This window comes from Callospermophilus lateralis, chromosome X, assembly GCF_048772815.1.
Source record: "Callospermophilus lateralis isolate mCalLat2 chromosome X, mCalLat2.hap1, whole genome shotgun sequence".
In the NCBI taxonomy this organism is placed as follows: Eukaryota; Metazoa; Chordata; class Mammalia; order Rodentia; family Sciuridae; genus Callospermophilus; species Callospermophilus lateralis.
In genome coordinates, this window is record NC_135325.1 from 24288094 (window position 1) to 24297425 (window position 9332).

The 9332-nt window shown below is 39.0% G+C and overlaps 1 pseudogene; it reads left to right on the top strand.

Annotated features, from left to right (window-relative positions):
* The first annotated feature begins 8498 nt into the window (after positions 1-8498).
* LOC143639377 (small ribosomal subunit protein uS13 pseudogene) lies at positions 8499-9332 on the top strand (annotated as a pseudogene).

Here is a 9332-nt window from a genome sequence, read left to right on the forward strand (position 1 = left end):
GGTTGGAAAAGATGTGGTATGAGTTCATCTTCTTAAATGTTTGAAGACTTGTTCTGTGACCTAACACATGGTCTATGCTAGGAATTCTCCATGTGTGCTTGAGAAGAATGTATATTCTGCTGCTGTTCGGTGGATTGTTTTATATATATATATATATTGGGTCCATTTGGTCTATAGTGTTGTATAAGTCCTGTGTTTTCTTTCTGAATACTCTGCCTGTTATTCAAAGTATAATATTAAAATCTCTTACTATTATTGTGTTGCTATCATTTCTCCCTTCAGTCTGTAAATATTTGCTCCACATATTTAGATGCTCTGATATTGGATGCATATATGTTTATCATTGGTTTATCTTCCTGTTTAATTGATACTTTTATTGTTATATAATGTCTTTTTTAATATATTATGAAGTTTTTGATATAGTCTACTTTGATATAAATATTATTACTTCTGCTCTCTTTTTGTTACTGTTTCTATGGAGCAACTCTTTCCATCTTTTCATATTCAGCCTGTGTGTGTCTTTAAATACAAAGTAGGTTTCTTATAGACAGCATATAATTGGCTGTGTTTTAATCCATTCATTTTTTTTAACACAGGATGCTTAACCACTGAGCTACATTCACAGCTCTTTTGGTATTTTATTTAGAGACAGGGGCTCACTAAGTTGCTTAGGGCCTTGCTAAGTTGCTGAGGCTGGCTTTGAACTCGAGATCCTCCTGCCTCAGCCTCTGGAGTTGCTGGGATTACAGACATGTGACACCACCACATCTGGCCCATTCAACTATTTTATGTCATTTGATTAGAGAGTTTATTCTTTATTCATTTAAGGTAATCACTGATAGGTAAGAACTTACTGCCATTTTGTCAATTATTTTGTGGTTTTTTTATAGCTCTTTTGTCACTCTTGCTGGTTTCCTTTGTGTTTCATTTATTTATTTGCAATGACATGCTTTGGTTTTTCTCTCATTTTCTTTTGTGTATCATCTTCTATAGGTACTTTCTTCAGATTACCATGGACTTATGTAAGTATCTATAATAATAGTAATATTGCTGTTTAGCATTTTTAAATTTCAGCTTGAACAACCCCATTTAGCACTTCTTATAAGGCAAGTCTAGTGATGATGAATTCCCTCAATGCTCAATGTTCATTTATTTGAAAAAGTCTATCTCTCCTTCATTTCTGAAGAACAGTTTGCCAAATAGTATTTTGGTTGGCAGTTTCTTTCAGCACTTCGTTTGTGTGTGTGTATGTGGTGAGGGGGTTGGGGTATTTAATCATTCAACTTCTTTCTGGCCTGCAGAATTTGTGCTGAGAAATCTGTGATAGTCTTATGGAGATTTCCTTGCATGTAGTAAATTCCTTTTGTCTTACTGCTTTCAAAATTTTGTTTTTAATTTCTGATGATTTGATTATAATGTGTCTTGGCCCAGGTTTCTCTGGATTCACCTTATTCAATATCTATTGGCCTTCTATAATGTGTATATCTATCTTTACACAAATTTGGGAAGGTTTTGATATTATTTCTTTAGACTTTCGGTATCTTTCTCTTCTCCTAAAATCTCATTTTTTTTTTTTTTTTTGGTCCACTTAATCGTGTCCCATAAATCACTTAGGTTTTGTTCACTCATTTTCATTCTTTTTTCTTTCTGTTCCTCTTACTGGGTAATTTCAAATGACCCCATCTTCAAATTCACTGAGCCCTTATTTATTTATTTATTGGTACCAGGGATTGAACCCAGGGACACTTAACCACTGAGTCACATTCCCAGTCTTTTTTATATTTTATTAGGGATAGGGTCTTGCTGAGTTGCTTTGGGCCTTGCTAAGTTGCTGAGGCTAGCTTTGAACTCACTATCCTACTGCCTCAGACTCCTGAGCCGCTGAGATTACAGGCATGTGCCACCATACCTGGCTTGAGTCCTTACTTTGCTGTTGAATTTCTCTAGCAAATTTTTCATTTCAGTTATTGCATTCTTCAGCTCTAAAATTTCTGCTTGGTTCCATATATATATATATATATATATATATATATATATATATATATTTTTTTTTTTTTTTCTCTCCTTGTTAAGATTTTCACTTTGATTAGGTATCATTTTCCTGAGTTCATTAAGTTTTTTTGGGGGGGTGGGTGGGGGGGTGGTACTGGGGAGTGAAGCCAGGGGCATTCAACCACTGAACTATATCCCCAGCCCTTTTCTGTATTTTATTTAGAGACAGGTTCTTCCTGAGTTTCTTAGGGCCTTGCTAATTGCTGAGGCTGGCTTTGGACTTGTGATTCTCCTGCCTCAGCCTCCAGAGCTTCTGGGTTTACAAGCCTGCACCATTATGCCTGGCTCTCATTAAGCATCTTCATGAGAGTTATTTTGAATTTGTTTCAGGTAATTCATTTCCCTCTATCTTTAAGGTCAGTTTCCAGCAGTTTTTGTTTTGTTTTGTTTTCCCTTCAATTGCTCCATTTCCCCCTGTGTCTTTGGGCTTTTTGAAATTTTGTGTTGGTATTTTTGTATTTGAAAGAACAGCTACCTCTCCCAATTGTGATGGACTGGTTTCAGAAAGATTAAGACCTTAGCCAATCAGCATGGCTAGAGATTCTGGGGGCCTCTTTAAGCCTCTGTGGGTGTGTGAATGTGACACTTGAGTGCCTGGATTCCTAAATTGAGGGATTTGCCAGTTTCTTTTTTTAGGAGCTCATATGCTCTTCTCTGTATTTGTCTGCTGTAGTACTGGTAATCTGAAGCCACAGCTTGCCATCCAGCCCCTCCCCACTTTTCTTTTATTCTCAAAAGCCCAAGACATCTAGAATATGCTGGGCCCTGTCAGCTCCCTGAGTCAAGCTTATCTGAAACCAGTGTGTCAGGCAGCCCCCAAAAGCCAGATGTTGGACATATGCTCCAATCTTTTTTTCTCCCAGAGGGAGATGCTAGCAAGTGCTATCAGCCACTATCTGCTGTATAGCAAGTCCTGTGTAGTAACAGCATGCTGCCAGAAATTTTTTATTCTCACTATACCTCAGGTATCTAGAGTATGCTGATTCCTATCATTACTCTCAGGCAAGACATAAGCCAGTCCCTCAGTCAGGCCCCTGAAAGTGAAAACTTTGGACATGTGGCTCAGTCTTTTTCCCTTCCCAGGGACAAGCCAGGAACTGGGAGCTGGGAGTTTCCTTCCAGTCAGACAGCAACCAAGGGCCAAGGGTACTATGGCTTGAGGGTGCCATAAGTTTTCCCACAATCTTTAATGTGACTGGTTTTGTGTTTGCATAGTGTGCAGGGGCCACTTAACTAGTTTCTAGATTTTTCACATTTTTTTTTTTGTTGAATATGTGTCTCCACAGGAAGAAGGCAAGTTTGAGGTTTCCTATTCTGCTGTCTTGCTGGTGTTACTCTCTGTACCTTGTGTAAGGTCCTTGCTTAGCATCTGGATGGCCATCTTAAGTGACAGCCTCCATTTAAGAAAAAGTTTTTGCTTTCCCGCCCAAGGGCCTTTCTGAAAAAGCCTTACCTCTCCCTCATACAACCCCACCCTTAACCACCTGCATTAGGACCCACCTGGCTCTAATCCCTGAGCCTGCCCCACAAAAGTCTGGGAACCCAAGCCTGTATTCCCTCTCTCTGTCTATGGAGAGATGGCCTTTATTTGTCAGCTTGGACAAATAAATTCCCATATGTATCTCTGCCTGGTCTCCATCTTTCACTTCTTGCTTGTCTATCTCCTGGTCATCGTTTTCTTTTCACCTTGGGCTTCTTTTTTTTTTAAAATAGAAGACAGAAATAAAGCTATACTGTTTAGGACATGGAGAATAGGCCCCAGGACACTTCCCCTATCTACAGTTGTTCTCCTACCTGCCTTTCAGTCATGTGTGTGGGGTGATGTCTGTGGTAAATTGGAGCTTAGAAGCCTAGGCCTCAGGCAGAGGGAAGGCAGGAAGGGAAACTAAGAATACAAAGGAACTCACACCTGGCTCCTAGCTGACTGAACCTGCTATCCCCAGTACAATAGGCCCCAGGGAACTTCCCTATCTGCCCTCCTGCCCACACTAAGTAAGCCCACCAAAAGTAATTGACCAACTCCTCCCATGACCTGGCTCTACTAAGCCCTATAAAATTCAGCCCCTATTGTAGCCCCTTGGCATTCTCCCCTCAAAAATGTGCCCCTCTATTGCTTAATAAAGCATTGTTGATCTGTAGAGGTCTGCCTCCATTTCTTTTTTCATTTGCTTTCATACTGTGCTTAGATTTTTTAATGTATATTTATTTTTATGTGACTCAACCTTACCCTAATGGATAAAAAGAGATAGATGCCTGCTTTGGGTGGAAGATGATATTAGATGAGAAATTAAAATGTTTTTAAATATCTTTTATTTTTATTTGTTCATTTTTATATGGTGCTGAGGATCGAACTCAGGGCCTCATGCTTGAGAGGCAAGCACTCTACCACTGAACCACAACCCCAACCCAAAACTTTTTTTTAATATATATTTTTTAGTTGTAGGTAGACACACAATATTTTTATTTCATTTTTACATGGTGCTGAGGATCGAACCCAGTGCTTCACGCACGCAAGGCGAGCACTCTATCACTGAGCCACAAACCCCAGCCCAAGAGAAATTAAGACTTTACAAATTTAAGGTATATAAATCTCAGGATTCAATGTAGTTTTCTTCTCTCAAATATTTTATGAGAAACAAGAAATTTTTTAAAATAATGGGAATGTATACAAATATGTTTCCCAAGAAAGCAAATTCATTCATATATATATATATATATATATATATATATATATATATATGTATATATATTTAGTTGTAGTTGGACACAATACCTTTATTTTAGTTATTCATTTTTTATGTGGTGCTGAGGATCGAACCCAGGGCCTCACACATGCTAGGTGAGTGCTCTACTGCTGAGCCACAACCCCAGCCCCTCCTCTTGATTTATTTTTATTTTTAACCATAGCAAAACAATTGGTTTCATGCTACTTTGGTTAATTAGGAAGAACAGAGGAGATATCTAGGTGTGTTAGCTCTTGGGCTAACCTCTGTATCTTTCTTTGGGTTAGATACTTAGCCTGTATCAGAAACCATAGTTATCTTGTACTAAATAAATGGTCTCATTTTATTTATATTTAGTCATTGAGTAAATGAAATAAAGCCATTAGAAGAGATAATAGACTGCAGATTTAAAAATAAATATTGAGACGAGATAAATATGTCCACTTTTCCATGACATTTATCTGGCAGCAGCAGCCTATTAGACTGTCATTATGTTCTATTTCATTGACTTATCTCCAGGCTCCCATTTTTAGAAGGCCCATTCATTTTTTAAATGCTTTTATACTCATCATTTACATGTATTTACCTACATAGATCCTCTGCATCTACTAGTACTATATTTTTGAATTCCAATTTCATATGTGTCACACAAAACTCAAATCCAAATGTACAACATTCTTTGTAAGGTCAGGCAGTGGTGACCAAAAGGAAGCAAATTTTAAAAGGCCGCTGAAGGAGGCTTTATTGAGATTTCGCTCCCAGGAGGAACTCTCAGAGTGGGTCTAAGAGAAGTGCAAGGGACTCCAACAGACTGGAATTTTTACTGGGTTTAGGGCATGAAGGGAAGCTTGGGACAGGAAAAGGGGTTTTTAGAGTCCCTCATCCTATTGGGGCTGGAGGGGGGTGGTGTGGCTAGGCTGGCTAAGATCCAGGATTGGCCAGGAGATCCTTGATTGACAGGCGGTTCCCTCAGTGCCTGACCTGACATTCTTGACCCCCACCCCCACCCCCCACCCCCCCACCCCGCAAAGGGAGGGGGCTAAAAGTCACTATCCAAATAAACCACTACTTATAGTGGTAGCCTGGAGATTCAGCTCTGTGGAGGTTCTAACTGTGAATTTCAAGTAAATATAAGCCAGCCACCTATATGTTAATAGAAAGATAATAATTTTTCTAGAACTTTTTTTTCTGGTACAGGGATTTAACCCAGGAGTGCTTAATCACTGAGCCACATCCCCCAGCCCTTTTTATTTTATATTTTGAGGCAGGTCTTGCTAAGTTGCTGAGGCTAGCTTTGAATTTGTGATCCTCCTACCTCAGTCTCCTGAGCTATTGGGATTACAGGTGTGTACCACTGTACCCAGCTTAATTTTTACTTTTCTTTCTTTTTTTAATATATATTTTTAGCTGTAGATGAACACCATGCTCAGCAGTTTTCTGGAACATTTTAATTGAAAGAGAAAATATAATTAGAAGCTGAAGAAACTCAATTTTTACATTTTTGGGGCAGGGGGCGGTACCAGGGATTGAATTCAGGGGCATTCAACTACTGAGCCATATCCCCAGCCATATCCTCATATGGGGTCTCACTGAGTTGCTTAGAGCCTCACAGTTGCTGAGGCTGGCTTTGAACTCTGATCCTCCTGCCTCAGCCTCCTGAGCCATTGGGATTACAGGTGTGTACCACTGCACCCAGCTCAATTTTTACTTTTCTTTCTTTCTTTAAAATATATATTTTAGTTGTAAATGAACACAATATTTTTATTTATTTTTTTTATGTGGTACTGAGGATTGAACCCAGGACCTCACACGTGCGAGGCAAGCACTCCACCACTGAGCCACAACCCCAGCCCTCAATTGTTACTTTTTTTAAAAAATATTTTTTTAGTTGTAGGTGGACACAACACCTTTATTAATTTTTATGTGGTGCTGAGGATTGAACCCAGTGCCTCACGCAGGCAAGGCGTGTGCTCTACCACTGAGCCACAACCCCAGCCCTCAATTTTTACTTTTTAAACTAAGTTTAGCTTTTACAACTTCTAGCTAATAATGAACCAAGTTTCTCTCAGTTTTTCTAGAAGTAGCTCAAATAATTGAAAACCATAAGACATTTTTTAGGATTTTGTTTTTTTCAAAATTGGGAAAATTTGGTAAAGCAAGGAGAAACTGGAAAGTTTCCAAAGTACTTAAAAGACTGAAAATGACTGAGTCAAGAGTCGTCTGCTTATCCTCTCTTTACAGATCTGCTCACCCACATAGCTTTCTGTCATATGTTTTTACCTTCCTGTCTTTTACTGCTGCAGAACAAGATAGCCTTGAAAAAGATTAATTTTATTCTGTCTCATGCATCAGCAACAAAATTTGTCAACTTGAATCTTTATTACCAGCAATCACATAAAAGCTGAAAAACCCAGCATGGTTTCTTTTTTCACCTTAGAAGTAGAATTTGTCACACTAAAAAAAAGAAAAAGAAAAAGAAAAAAATCTGTAGGCTTATAAATGGAACACATTTAAGAATCATTGAGAAAGAATAAGCAAAACAAACAAAAAGCAAACACCCCATGACTTTTCTAAGGAGAACCAACTTACAAAGATGCAAGAGGTTAGGGGGTGAGAGAGCTGTGATAATCCATTTCTTAAAGCAACTTTATGCAGACTAATAAGGATTTTGGACAAATGTTGACATTTATTTAGACACCAAGTTAAATCATTTGTAGTCATTATCCTAACCATTCTTTGAGAAAGATTCCGTTATCATTGCCAATTTACAGATGAGAGAACCTAAATTAGGAAGATTAGATAACTTTCCCAAGGTCGAACAGCTAGGCTTGATGGAGCAGGATTTGACATCAGGTGTCATTTCAATACCTCACTCATTCATTGCCCAAAATCTTATAGAGATTCTCTGTTCTCAAACTTGACTTGAGCAAATTCAGACATTTTTCTGGCTTTCCTCCATAGCTACCTAACTTCCCCAAACAAATCCCAGCAAACTACTTCAAATTGACAAAAACCTGAATAAATATAGAGCTCTTTATTTTGCAAGTGATAGCTTCCCACTGAAGCAAAAAGGAGGAATATAGAGGGTCTTTTAATTTAAAAGGCCTTCAGGTAAGGTCAGGTGCAGGCATTCTAACAATGTTATCAGGTCACACTTTTTGTCATATATTTTTGTTACCCAGTTCAGCTTTCCTTTGTGTGGCTTTCTCAGAATGCTTTCTCCTTGCAGTCATAGGATGGCTACCATGCACGTTTAGTCCTATTACTTTAACAATTTTTCCCAATGTGTCTAGCCAAAGAAGCTCAGGATTACTTCTCCTTGGGCAAACCTAGGATTCATGCCTACCCTTGGGCACAATGGAGTGGTTTAGCTCCTTTCAGACCATATGTTCTTGGATTGGGAGATAGTGTTTCTCGAAGGAAACTCAAGCTATTGCTCTTAGGAAAAGGGTAGGCAAACTTCCTCATTCTGAAGTCTAGCCTGCCTTTCCCCTTACTATCCTTAGAGTGAGCCATTTTCAAAGCTCATATCTGCCAGCCTTTCATAATCAATCTTACTGCATTTTTGTTTCATCTTCAGGACATATGTGTTGAAATTATGCCTATGTGCATGTATACATATAGGCATATTTACATAAAATGATATATCTATATCTTTTTCTGTCATAAGATTGTAAAATTGCTTCCACAAGAGGTCTATATGCTGCCATTGCTGCTGCCACCATGTTTCTAGTGATCCCTAAAAAGTTCAAGCATATTTTCCAAGTACTCAACACCAACATCAATGGGCAGTAGAAAATATTCTTTGCTATCTCTGCCATTAAGTGTATGGGGCAAAGATATGCTCGTGTGATGTTGAGTAAAACAGATATTGACCTCACCAAGAGGGCTGGAGGACTCACTGAGGACAAGGTTGAATGTGTGATCACCATTATGCAGAATCCATGACAGTACAAGATCCCAGACTGGTTCTTTTTTTTTTTTTTTAAGAGAGAGAGAGAGAGAGAGAATTTTTTAATATTTATTTTTCAGTTTTCGGTGGACACAACATCTTTATTTTATTTGTATGTGGTACTAAGGATCAAACCCAGCACCCCACGCACGCCAGGTAAGCGCACTACCGCTTGAGCCACATCCCCAGCCCCCAGACTGGTTCTTGAACAGACTGCAGGATGTAAAGGATGGAATATCCAGCAAGGTTCTGGCCAGTGGTCTAGACAACAATCTACTCAAAGGCCTGGAGCAACTGAAGATCGGGGCCCATGGGTGCTGTACCATTCCTGGGGCTTCTGTGTCCAAGGCCAGCATGTCAAAACCACTAAGTGCTGTGACCATACGGTGGGTATGTCCAAGAAGAAAGGAGTCTGTAGGCCTTCTCTTATAACAAATAGTTTAGATGCCTGGGGGAAAAAGACTGTAATGTCACACTCAAGTTTCAAAACCGAATTAGCTGTTGTCCTTTCCTTTGTGCCCCATATCTATCCCCCTGCCTGTATTCTTTGTCTTGGTGGATACACCTCCATTGGCCCAATTGTCCAGAGCAGAAAGCAGATGTAA